This window comes from Rattus norvegicus, chromosome 8 (assembly GCF_021556685.1).
Source record: "Rattus norvegicus strain SHRSP/BbbUtx chromosome 8, alternate assembly SHRSP_T2T, whole genome shotgun sequence".
NCBI lineage: Eukaryota > Metazoa > Chordata > Mammalia > Rodentia > Muridae > Rattus > Rattus norvegicus.
The window spans coordinates 100,773,055-100,786,444 of NC_141541.1; the positions used below are offsets into that span (position 1 = coordinate 100,773,055).

Below are 13,390 nucleotides of genomic sequence, written 5' to 3' on the forward strand. Positions count from 1 at the left end.
CAAAGACCAACATTTTTAGTCCCCACTTAGTTGCCTGTTCCATTTCATTCTAAGCATGTTGAAGTCAAGTATGTGAAAATACCTGTTAATGCTTTTATATTGAGGGTATTAACAGAGTCTTTGACTTTCATTTCATCTTCTGATCACCAAAGGGTACTTTGAAACAAAGAGAAGTATTATATTAATTTGCATTACTCATTAAAAATGAGAGAAAAGGCAGGAAAGCAAGGGTACTCTGTAATTTCTCAACTGTGGGAAAACATTGTTGTTCTATTTTACTATTATAGTTTTGTCCTAGCTTAATTGTCATTTTCATTTGTAGACAAGCTTTTCTCATGATGAAAGAATCAGATATCATTTACTGAATGTCTTGGCTTCCATGATCACATTAAACTGTTGTAAGGTGAATAGGAGCAATGCATATGTACTGTCCCCTTTGTAGCAAGTCCATGGAGCTGTGTGGAAGCCCATTGAAGCTTCAGAATATTAGAAAGTTATATACTGAGAGGAAATGGTTGGCTTTCTCTCTGGAAATTCTATTACTTATTTCTAGCTATAACATGTTGAGATGCAGAGTTTTCTAAATGATTCTTCTATATCTCATGCAAGTGACTTGTCTCCCTCCTTCCTAAATTGTTATTTTTCTGGGATAATTACTTTCGGTGCATCCTTGTTTGAATCAAAACGTTTGTACACAGCTTCTTTTCTTAGTTTCCTTCTTTACAGCAGTTTTGTATTCCACAGTTCTGTCTGCAGCGAGGGCCCAGAACTAAATGATATTCCAAAACTACTCTCATCATTGTACAGTATATAACCAAAGGGGCATTCTGTGCAGAGACAGTGAATCTCAACTAATGTAGATTAACTTTGGGCCAACATCTTCAGCAGCTACATTCAATGACTGTACCATGTTGAGAATAGTAGGAGATACCCATGACTTTCTTTTATTATATATTGTTTATTCTCATCAGTGCTAACTTTTCATCTTTAAATTATGTTTTTTTATGTTTCAGTAGACATTACATGATGCAGTAGAAAAAATAGCTCACTGTAAATCAGGTTTTGAGCTCACTGTTACAAAAGTTACCAAACTCAACTTTATGACAGTTGTCACAATTAAGTTTATTATTTTTTCTTTGATAAAACTTAAGTTTACCTCCATTTGACTTAATAAACTGTTAATATGTCAATATAAGCTTATATCTGTTAAATCAGTAACTCTTACTGATTAAAAACATAAATGGAGCAGTTTTGTTAGTTTCTTTAGTACCGTGAATTCTTAGATGAAGTTAATGACTGCTCTTGAATTCTGTCAATGTAATTAGACATTGGAGAACATTTCTATAGAGTTGGTATGTGTGGGAGGAGACCTACTATCTTTGTTTTTCATGTTGTTGGTAGTTCTTGGATGGACCTTATCCATGTGGACTTATTTCATGGTTGTGTGTCTGATTCTCAGATGAATCTGTCCTGTGGGAAATTTTTTTTGTTTTTGTTGTTTTCTGAGCTTGGCTGATTTCAGATCAGATAAGAGGAGTTGGTTGGTCAAACATTCAGATGCTCAATGCAGATTTGGGATTGGAGGACCCAGGTGTCACTTAGTAATAAGCCAGAGAATATACAAATGAGACAAATGGGTGGATGCTTTTGAGCTAGTGTGCAGGTTGTGCTATCTGTCATGGTATGGCTATGTCAGAGCCCTAGGATACTGAACAGGATATGCAGCAGGGGTTGAAGATTGTATAGGCAGGCAAGGGTCCAGGAACTCATCATGCTGGATCCATTTTCATTTCTGAGTCCCAAGCTAAACTTGCAGATTCAATATGACACAGGCCGGTTAATGCTTAGCCTACTCACCGATGTGATTCAGCACTCAGAGAAGCAACAGGGGCCAAGCATGGAGTTTAGGAACCATACAGGTGAAGCAGATCACACTGGGCCTGGGTATAGGTTGAACATCCATTCCTGGATGTTAGAAAATGAGCAGGAGGGATGAATCAGGCTGAGCCAGTACACAGGGTATAGTACCAGGGTAGGTCTGGAAATAGGGGCGAGTGCAGGCAAAACAGAGGTCAAAGTTCACCAGACTGTACCTTGGCAAAGAATGAGGATCTGAAAAAAGGCCGGGGCGTTGGATGTGGTGCAGGTGGGCTAAAGCCAGGCAAGCTCACCATCTGGGTTGATATAGAAGATCCCATCCTGAGAACTAGAGAGTCAAACCGCAGCAATGGCAATCAAGTTAGAAAAGCCTGGCACCATACACCATTCCAAGCCATCCCATGCTACATTTTAATGGAAAAGGTCAAAAAGAAAAGTGAACAACAAACTCAAAGTATTCTTCTTCTTAAGGAGATGGAGGAAGGAAAGAAACAATAATAGCAAAAGAGAAGACTAAAGACCTTTTTGGGTACAAATTGCTAAAATACAGAATACATCTGTTTATCACAATATGACTGTATATTAAATGTAAAGTTTAATCACAAAAGTCTGGGAATACTCAAGAGAGTTACACACAGGAGCAAAAATGTTTTCATATAACTGACTATACACACTCATGTAATTTCTACATTACATATAATACTGAGTATAATATAATGCTGGGTAAATTGTTTTCCTATTGTATGATTGAGAGAAGCTAGCAGAGGGAATGAATGACTGTATATATTCACAAGCCTTTTTAAAAACATTTATTTATTTATTATATATAAGTACACTGTAGCTGTCTTCAGACACACCAGAAGAGGGCATCTGATCTTGTCACAGATGGTTGTGAGCCACCATGTGGTCGCTGGGATTTGAACTCAGGACCTCTGGAAGAGCAGACAGTGCTCTTAACCACTGAGCCATCTCTCCAGACCAAGAAAGAATTTTTTAATTAAGATTTCTATTTATCTTTTTTAATTGAAAAATAGTTTTTTTCCTTACAATATGTCTAGATCATGACTTTGCATCCCTCTCCGAATCCACCTCCCTTCAATCATGCAGTCCAAGCAAGTGGCCCTGAATAACTCAAGCTGTTTATACTTATACAATCACAAGTCTGCCCACCTATATATATATAGTTATATATATATATATATATATTAGAAAAGCCCAATATGTTTTCCAATAGTTTCCAATTCTCCTTCCCCCTCCCACTGTGTCAATCATCACCCCCCAATCTGATTTTTCACTACAAAGAATGATCTCAGCAAATTAAAAATAAATGTCTAGCCAGGCATGTCCTGTGGACATGAGCATAAACCTAGCTGGCAGCAAATGCAGTGATGCACTTGTGCAAGATGAGAGACAGAGTAACCACTAGTGGGTATAAGTCCACCCTTTTCTCTCTTTGAAATTACAATTTTAAGGCAGTATTTCCCCCAGCCATCAAATAGCACCTCTTTGTCATAATATTTCTTTTAATTGCAGGCAGAGATGCACTCACTGTACCAAGCGACCTTTCCTCAATATGGACCTTCGATTCCTGATAGCATCTTCCCAAGAACGATTTTTAAGTCTGTTGATCAGACACAGCTTCCTCAGAACAGTTAGCAGTTAGCAGGGGTCATTACTCTCCATAACTGTTACAGCTTTACTGTGTGTGACTAGAGCTGATTCTCTAGGGACATGACCACATGTCCCAAAATACTCAGGAGAGGAGGGTTTTACGTATGGAAGAGTTTGGAGAAAATCATTTAACCATCCACGGGACTTTCAGCGTGCAGTGGTCTTGGTATTGCCGGTGACAGGCAAAATGAAACTAAAGCTCTCTTTAAACAACATAGGGAAAGCAAAAGGAGCTTATAGCACATGTGATCTAGGTAATAGGCACGGAGGCCACCAACACAGAACCACACCAAGTGGGAAGAAGCTTCCATGGGCCTTGCCTTTCAGAGTCCCAGCAGTGGAAGCCCTTAAACAGCATCCCCTGCAGATACCGCACGCTCATTGCCCTTCCTCGGCATGGTCACCACTTCTTCCTAACAGCCAAGTGCTCCGGGACTGTCTTCATCCTTTGTGGATCAGCAGTGAAGAAGCTGTCCTTTATAGTCGTTTCCCCTTTATTAGATGAGGAGTTTCTTTGAACTAGAAGGACTGACATTATTAGGCCAATAACACATAATTGTTCAGAAACTCTTTTAAGATCAAAAATGGTTTTTAAATCCCCATATTTTTGTTTTCTCTGAACTCTAAGACTATTATTTCACTGTAATTTAAACCCTATTTATTATCAAGACAGTGAATCAAATTTTAACTACAAAGAACAATGAAAAAATAGAACAAATAGAAAAAGAACAAATTCTTTTACTATTTTTTTTAGCTTGAACAATACATAATTTGATGTCTTGGTGGCATATGTGCTAGCACCCTCTTTTCTAAGTAAGATGCCCTATTTCAAGTACGCATCCTTACTTTCCCTCATTCCTTCATTTTGTTAACCACTCAGGGCCATTATATGGCAGCTCTCTGTGTGGCTTCCCACAAACACCTTCGAGGTTAGTGGAGGAAGCAGTGCGGATAGTCTTCCCACTAGAGCTTTTGGTGTCTCCAATACATACGGTCCACCCTCTCTAAACTGATTGTCAGGAGCTCAAAGTCTCCTTTATAATAACCAAAAAAGCATAAGCACTTAGTAAGGAATTAAATTACACATAAACTCTGCCTTCCATCACCAATCCTCCCATATTTAGGCGTAGAGAAGTACAGAAGAAAAGCAAAGACAAGGGAAGAGAGAAATGAGAGGAAAAGAGGAGAGGGGCGTCTTGAAGAATGAATAGGAGTAAGAGTGTGTGGTTACTATGTATATGGGTTTGTGTTTATGTAAATGATGCTATAGTATATGAACTCAAGAAGTCAGTCTCATTAAATTAGTGTATCATAGTTATGACTCAAGGAAAGCTTACAGCAATAGCATAGATTTAAAGAGTTATTCTGCTTCAGATCTTGGTCCCATTGCCAATTTAGCCACATTACTTTACTCTCTCAAGCTACGCTGTCCTTATTCTTTGCCCTGTTTCACCACTGCCACACCCCAAATAGTCTATTGTAAAACTTCTTTTCTATTCTCTTTTCATAAGATCCCAGGAACCAATCAGAGTATGATTCCACCCTAGGGAATAAATGACTTTATCAGACTTATTTAGAGAGCATGGGTGAGGGAGATCACACTGCAAAGTCTCACTCTGGTCTCCTCATAACAATATAGATGGAACCCATTTAAGTGAACCTCCCTCAGGTATTTTCTCTAATATCTCCTGAGAGCAGTGAACAGCTTACAAAACTGGGTTACATACAAATGTCTGGGGAGTAATTGGAATCTCAGGAGAGTCCAGTGATCCTCTCCAACTCCTCCTTCTAGTGAGAGGGTGTCAGCAATAAACAGTCTCATAATTATGATCTTCCATAGCCAGGCACAGCTGATCCACTGTAGATGGTGGCTGTTCTGCTCAGAGAAATGTGTTCTACAACATACCCTGTATTGATAGCAGTGGTTTATGTTTGATTTTTTTATGTTCATACAAATAAAGCCATTGCACACATTTTCTAATATTTTATTTATTAGCATGTGCGTGTATAATAAGCACAGACGCATGTGTGGCATGTACCACAACACACATATGAAGGTCAAAAACAACTCTCCAGCGTCAATTCTCTTCTTCCACCAAAACTTAATGTTTGTGGAGATTAAACTCATCATCAGACTTGCACCAGAAATATTTTTTAACCACTGACACATTTCACCAGCTTTGCATAAACACTGCTCACAACTGCTACTTTAAAAGGGAATCTTAGACTGAATATACTATTAACAGCAACAATTTATGACTCCCAGATTTGGAGGCAAAAAATTCCAAGACCTTGGTGCCATAACATATCCATCCACGTTACCTCCCTCCAAACTCAGCTTGGCAAACCCTACCCTATCATCCTCCCAACTTCATGTCCCCTATATGTTACTAATCCCCCAAGTCCAATTAATGCTCTCATATGTTTGTAGGTGTGCGACCATTCACAAAGAAATGCACAGCCTTCCACCAGTCATATCCCAAAAGAGAGTGACTCCTATTCCCTTAACAATTACCCACTGTAAGTTAGTCTGCCAAGGGTGGTACTCTGGAGACCTTTTATAACTCATGTTGGAGTTAGACTGTCTTGTGATCGACTGTTCAGGTCTGGTGCAGGTAACCACAGCTGCTGTGAGTTATATCAGAAACCACGCCCTCTTTAGAAGTCAACATCTCACAGGTCTCATCTTCATCCACCAGCTCTTACCTTCCTTCGCCTGCTCTTCTGAAATGGTCCATGGACAAAAGAGAAAAGAGGAAGAGCCACATTCTAATATCTCAAGGGCATAACTGCAACCACTCTTTTTCCACTAGGCCTCACTTGTCACAAGTTCCACCACCTCCCAATAGTGCCAGGACTAGGGAACAAGCATTTATTCCCAGGCTTTTGCATGGTGAGGTTTGGAGGGACAAAGAAAGATTAGCAGCACATTTTAGAGAGACTGCTATGACACATGCGGGAAACAGAGAGCAGCAGGTGAAAGGACTAGACTGAGACTTGAAGTCACGTATGTCTTTTGCAAGGGAGACAGAATTTGGGATTTGAGAAATTATAAAGACAGAGAAGTTTGGTCTCACCTTCAGGCACATTAATAGACCTGCCTTATCAAAGTATATGCAAAGGGCTTCAGAAGTTAGTGCTTATGATCGCCTGAATGACTAACTCTCTTCAGAGGCATAAGACAGAAGTCAAAATCTTTATTGTCCACAATATCTTGTACACAATAAAATTTGCAGTGCATCCTAAAAAAAGAGGAACTTATGACTCATTGCCAAAGATCTGTGTCAGTTCACAGAAACAGAGAAAACAGTATTGGAATATAGTAGAAAAAAATGGTAAAATGGTGTTCAAGAATTCAAAAAAATGATGGTTCTAGTTAATTAGTGGTTATGAAATTTCATCAAGAGACATGAAAGTTTCAAGAAGGGATCTTAATACTATATGAATCAAATATTTGCCATAGGCTTCCCAGTATATTAAAGTTTATATAATTTGACAGAGAAAAATGTAAACAAAGACTTGTTAGGCAGTCAGTGAGTCTAACACACATTTAATTGAATTGCCAGCAGGAAAAGAAAGAAAATGTTCGAAGGGGGTTAAAGGAAAAATAGCAATAGCTTTCAGAATTAGATGAATGACACCAAGACATTTATGAAGCTCAAAAAACCACAAACAGTATGAATACAAAGAAATCTCATCTTTAGTATAACTAGATGCACAAAGGTAAATATTGAAATGTTAATCTTAGAACCATGGCTATGAGTCCCAACATATAAAGAGAAGTAAAAAAAATGTTGAAGAATTAAAGAAAAATATGTTCACACCGAATTCATTTTAAGAAGCCACCATTACCCTGGCAACAAAATAGAATATAGGAAAGGAAAAAAAACAAACAAAAAATGATCAACTGCCATTATGAACATGGAGACAAGTATTTTCAAACATATACATGGAAACCAAATTCAGGCACATATTAAAAACCCCAGGAGCCATGACTAAGATGTTTTCTTCTCATGGTAGGATTGTGCAGCATCCCAAATCAATTCCTGTATTCTACATATAAAAATAACTAAGGACAGAAATGAAGATCATCTCAATAGATGCAGAAAAGCTCTTTGACAAACTTCAAAAACATTTCATGATAAAAAGCCTTGGAAAAGTTGGAGGAGTGTGGCTCAATGTAATAAAAAGCTGCATAAGAAAAATCAAGGGCCAACATTATACTAAATAGGATAAAGCTAAAAAAAATTCTCTCTCATTACTCTTAGTCAGTATAGTGCTCTAACTCTTATTCAGCAAAGGACAAGATGAAGAAGTAAATGGGATAAAGTAGAAAAGGAAGGAGTCAAAGCATTCTTTTTGTGGATGAAATGTCCTTGTGCTTAAAAGACACAAACATTTTAGAAAATGCTTTCGGATGAGCAGATTTAACATTCAAGGCCACCTAGAATTACTTGGAAAGAAAGCCTCTAGAAATTTTCCAGAATAAGTAGGTCTTGGGCATACCTACATCTGTTGATTCTTAGTTGACCAAGAAGACTTAGCTCATTTTGGGCAGTACCTGTCCCTAGGCAAGAATCCTGAATAAGAAAGGAGAAGACGAACAGAGAAAACCACAAGCATCTATGCCTTTAATCTCTTCTTGCTCTTGACTGTGATGTGATGCTCCCTACGTCAATATAACTGGAATTGTAAGTCAAATAAACTCTCCCTTAAGTTGCTTTTCACAGGTGATTTCATCAAAGCTATAGAAATTAAAGGAGAACAGTTTTAAACTTGATTAAACTGCTTCAGCAGAGTAGTAGATAAAGTCAATATCTGTAAGTTAGATCTCTATGTAAAAACAATGGGGAAAATCTCACTCACATTAGTTTAAAAATATTTTTTAAATACAAGAAACAAGGAGCCAAAAACCCTTGCTAATAAAACTTTAGAGCATAAGAGAAAGAAGTTGAAGAAAACACCAGAAAATAGAGTAATATGCCACTGGCAAAATTAATACTGTGAAAACGTCTGGGTTACAGAAATAAAACTACTGATACAACATAATCCCCACCAAAATTTCAATGAGGTTTTTCATGGAACAAAAACCAACAAAAATTCCAAGTTCATATTGGAAACACAAAAGACTCCAATGACCAGAGCAATCCTGAGCAGAAATATCTAGGCTGGAGTACCACAGGATCTGATCTCAAAATCTGTAAGAATCACAGTAATAAAAATAGCATCGCACAGCTGCTAAACAGATGCAGGGTAGATGGAAGAACCTGCAATCCAAAGAGTTATTGCTACGTTTTTAAAAATAATTGCCAAAAACTTAGATTGAGGGAGAGAATCCTTAGTAAATGTTGCTTGGATAGATAGAGCCATACGTTTCACCTGTACAAAAAAAATTGATTTAAAATGAATGAAAGGCCTTAATATAAGGCTTTACCTTCAAATGGATAGAATAACTGTAGGTAAGTTGTGACTTAACATGAGGTTCGTGCACAGACTTTCCGAAGAGAAAGTTAGCATCACAGGACACAAGCCCCCGATGTGACAAAGAGGATTATGTGATATTAGAGGCTTCTTATGCAGGAATAGCCAAGGAAACAATGATGTAAGCCAGCCTAAGGCTGCCAAAAGTACTTGCCAACTATATAGCAGACCGAGGGCTAGAATTTAGAATATATAAGATAACTGATGACTGAAAACAATCTTATCAAAAAATGGGATACCCAATGGAAGAAATGTAAATGGCCAATAAATATTTGAAGATGTTCATCTTTGTCCATCAAGGAAATGCAAATTGAAGTGGATTTAAAATCCCCACTTGTCTTAGTCAGAATGCCTAACACCAGTAAATCAATGGTGGTAAAGATGTGAGGAAGTGAGGTCCCTCGGCAGGGTTGGTCATTTCGTAAATGTTTTGTATCCACTATGAAAATCATGGTAGTTCCCTAAAAATGCTAAACTACTATATGACCCAGCTACACTCCTAGTTATATTCTACCCATGGAATTATATCTGTTAACTGTAGTTAACACATCCGAGGTACTGATTCACTTTCTACAATAAATAGAAATAAATAGCAAAATTAGAAATTAGATGTTCATCAACAGATGAATGGATAAAGAAAACGTAATGCACATGCATCATGAACTTTTATTCAGCCACGAAAACTAAATTAGGAGATCTGTAAGAAAAAGGATGAAAATGGATATCGTTACCTTTAATGAAGTGAGCTAGATTACAAAGGACAAATATCACAGCTAGTCCCTATTGCTGAAGATACTGTATATGTTGGACTGGGAACCAGGAGGAGCTGAGCTGACTCTAACCCAAAAGCCTCCTTCCTGAGGACTACTGCATAGTACCAGAAGGTGTCATGGACTTTCTCCCAAGGGAGGCAACCAATAGTCCTACCCAGCTACGATTCCTCTGAACCACAACAATGGCCGATATAGGGAGACGACACTAAGGTTACAACAGTGGTACACATACTTGGCTGATAACCATCACCTCTCTCTTGGATGTAAGGTCTACTCAACAACAGGGAAGTCACACCTGGTACTGGTAATGTACCAACTACTTATAGCTCGTGAAGTGAGGGATCTTGACAGTAAATCTATAGCTACTATCTTACTATAATAGAAGAATACCTGTTTACATCTAAATATTTATTCTATTCACAGATAAGTAAGTATAGGTCCTACCATGTGTGAAATCTTAGATTTCGGTGTAGCTCTTCCCTCCTTCCTTGTCCTCCTCTTCTGTCTCTTCTCTCTCTCCCACCCTCCTTCGCTGCATCCCTCCCTCCCTATATCCCTCCCACTCTCCCTCCCTGCATCCTTCCCTCCATCCATATTTCCCTCCTTCCCTCTCCTTTCTACCTCCCTCTTAACCCCCTCAACTCCAGTGGATCACGGGAGGAGTAGATCATGGGAGATTTAAGGGGTCCATATGACGGTTAGTGCCATTATTTTATTAGAATTTAGAGGTACATAGGAGAAAGTGCTCTGGTTATATCTGTGAATTATTTGTGCATGTATGTATATGTATGTGTTTGTGTGTGCATGTGTGCCTATGTGCATGTGATTTAAGTTAACCTCTGGGCAAGCATGTGGGAAATCATCTTAATCAGGTTAACTGAAGGAAAGGCCTTCCCCTGTGGGTGGAACCATTCCCTAGGTTGGGTTGCATTAAAACAGGAAAGCTATCTGAGCATCCCCATGCCCTCTTTATTCTCTGCTCTCTGATTGGGGCTGTGGTTTGACCTACAGTTTCAAGCTCTTGCTGCCTTCACTGTATTCAGGGTGGACCATAGCCTTGAACTATGAACCAGAATAAATATTTTCTCTTTTAAGTAACATTTGCTAGAATAGTCTATCATAGCAACAGGAAAAGAAACCAATGGGGTGAGAGGTTAACAGAATATAAATGGAATATAACCAGAAACCAGAAAGGGGTGAGAGTGGGGTGGCTCTTGAAGAGAAAGGGGACCACAAGAAGAGAGAAGGCAGAGGGTATGGAGAATGGGGAAGAAGAATGGGAGAGGGGAGTGGGAAGTAGCATGAAGAGCAGCAACGTATATTGACATATATGTAAGAAGTTGTCACAACGTAATCCATTACTATGTAGAGCAAGTATACATTTTAAAAGCCAACAAAGTATACAGAATAAAGTGTTAAGATCTTAGAAAGGCTGTGGAATCATCTTAAGGGTTGTGCCAGAAAAGAAAAACACACTCAGAGAACTGAAAAATACAGATATAAGCAAGCAAGCAACCAACCAACCAAACAAATAAAACCGGTCAAGTTCAAGAAATCATACACATGAGACATTATAAATGCTACCTTATTTTTTTTTCTCCAAGTTTTGGCAAGACACAAGTGACTACTGACTCGAGCATCATATTTTGTATAGTTTACCATTTGTGAGTTTGTGACCATTACAGTTAAAAACACAGGATTAAGGAAATGGAACCTGAGGAAACTTTACTTTTACTGAACTGTTCCAATACAGACATTAAGACTGTTGTAAACACAAAACAGCCCCCCCCCCCACACACACACCCCAAAATTACTTACAAAGAGACAGAGATACAGAGGCATGGACTAGTAGGCAGTAGAGATTCACAGAGAAAGCAGTGCATCACCCCATCCCCCCCAAATCCCCGGGAGTCCAGGCTGGAGTGTTATTTGCTGTGGAAATGCAAAAGTCCTTGGGTTCTGCTGTAGCTCACAGCTTCTGGGAGTCTCTGTGGCTGCTCTCATATATTTGATTTGTCTTCCAAGTAATGCTTCACAGACACGTTTTGATCTTGAATGTTTTGGGTATCTCAGATGTGGCCAATATTCATATTCATATTCACAAGCTCAATTTCTTGGTCCCTCTAACAAATTCAAAACAGTACATTTTGTTAAGACTTTGATGTCAGCCTCTTTGTTTCATGCTTTCAATAAAGTACTGTATTGCTACATTTAAGAAGAATTCTTGGCAGTTATTAGCAACCAGAACATTATTAATTGTTCAATCTATTCTGAAAAATCATGTGAGAAGGAAAATGGAAAATTCCAGAACTCCACTCCCAAGTGCCTGCCCCCATGTAAACTCCTCCCAGAGCGCAGCCTGCAAGGCCAAATTCTCATCAACTTCATCAGGCCAGGCCCTGTCCAGTCCTGGTTCTGAGTGAGGTCAAAGGACATTTTGGTTTGTCCACTTCCTTCAGCTTCCTGTGCAGGAATGAACCACTTTAGTTTGCTCCAAAGAGCAGCAATTAACCAAGTAACCAACCTCTTCTTTTTAGAGTCAGAAAATCAATCGTGAGCAGGCCTCCTGTGGGCCCAATCCGCACTCCATTACCAGTCCCCTCTTCCCCCCCAGAACAAACTGGCTTGTCCAGGGCTGGGAATGAGAGCTGGGTAGTGAAGCTGGGAGCCCAGAGAGTAGCTGCTTTCTGCCTCCAGCAGAGGAGCGGTTCGGAGCTCAGCCCCGCGGGCTCCTCTGGCGCCCACAACTTGTTTACCCTGCGCTTGGCTGGGGTTCAGGACGCCAGCGCCCCACCCTTCAGGAAGCCCTCCCGGGAAGGCTCGCCCCGCTGCCCGGAGTGGATCGCCCCAGCTTCCCAGCGCCTCCCGCCTTCCCCTGGGCAGGACAACCGAGCGCAGCCAGCAATCGCCTGTAGCTGCGAGCTTAGAGCGGGGCCGGCGGTGAGCGGGAACCCCGGGACATATGGGGGATGTGGGCTGGAGGGCGCGGGAACCGAGGCATCGGAAGAGGCGGGGCAGAACCCCAGGCTGCGGCTCAGCCACAGGTGGTTGCTGCACAACTTTCACTTTGTGGAGCGGGGCGGGATTTCGTGTGTTGGGGTCCGCTTGGTTGCCCCCGGGTCTTGATAGGGCAATGGGGTGCCTGGTGAAGGTTCTATGAGGGAGTCATTTGGCTCTGGTAACATCCACTCTCGAGGGTGCAGGCCCTTCCCGGCGATCCTCTCCACTTGTTTCCCTCTAGCACCAGTAGCAGTTGGTCCCCTCCTTATAGCTCTGTGGGTCTCTCCTCAGGCCTTGGGCAGGTTTAGATGTCTTAAAAATTTGCAAGTTTTTGTGAGCAGGGGCTAAAAGATAGAACCAGTTTTCTTTCCGTTATTCTACAAAGTACACTATTAGCCTTTTAGGACTTAGAATTTTATATCTCTTATTGTGTCTAAGTATATACTCTTAGGAACCGCAGTATGTTTGGGGTTTTATTTTGCATAGAGTATTTTAAGTAGAGCCAGCAAGAGTAGTGGAAGTACATTATGAAGACATTATGCAATAAGGTTGATGTCCAAGATACGTGTTGGATACAGATGCTACTG

General features: G+C 40.0%; 1 protein-coding gene and 1 long non-coding RNA gene across 2 annotated transcripts in view; one reads left to right on the forward strand and one right to left on the reverse strand.

The window, feature by feature from the left end:
- Positions 1-11,442: 11,442 nt before the first annotated feature.
- Positions 11,443-13,390, reverse strand: part of LOC148004299 (uncharacterized) — a 31,387-nt gene continuing 29,439 nt past the window's right edge. Inside the window, exon 3 of the long non-coding RNA XR_015627381.1 lies at positions 11,443-13,147. This is a non-coding gene — a long non-coding RNA (uncharacterized LOC148004299). The remainder of the gene's footprint in view (positions 13,148-13,390) is intronic.
- Plscr4 (phospholipid scramblase 4) overlaps positions 12,417-13,390 on the forward strand; it is a 37,606-nt gene continuing 36,632 nt past the window's right edge. The window contains 1 exon segment of the mRNA NM_001012000.1: positions 12,417-12,743. The gene's annotated coding sequence lies outside the window, so the exon portion shown is untranslated.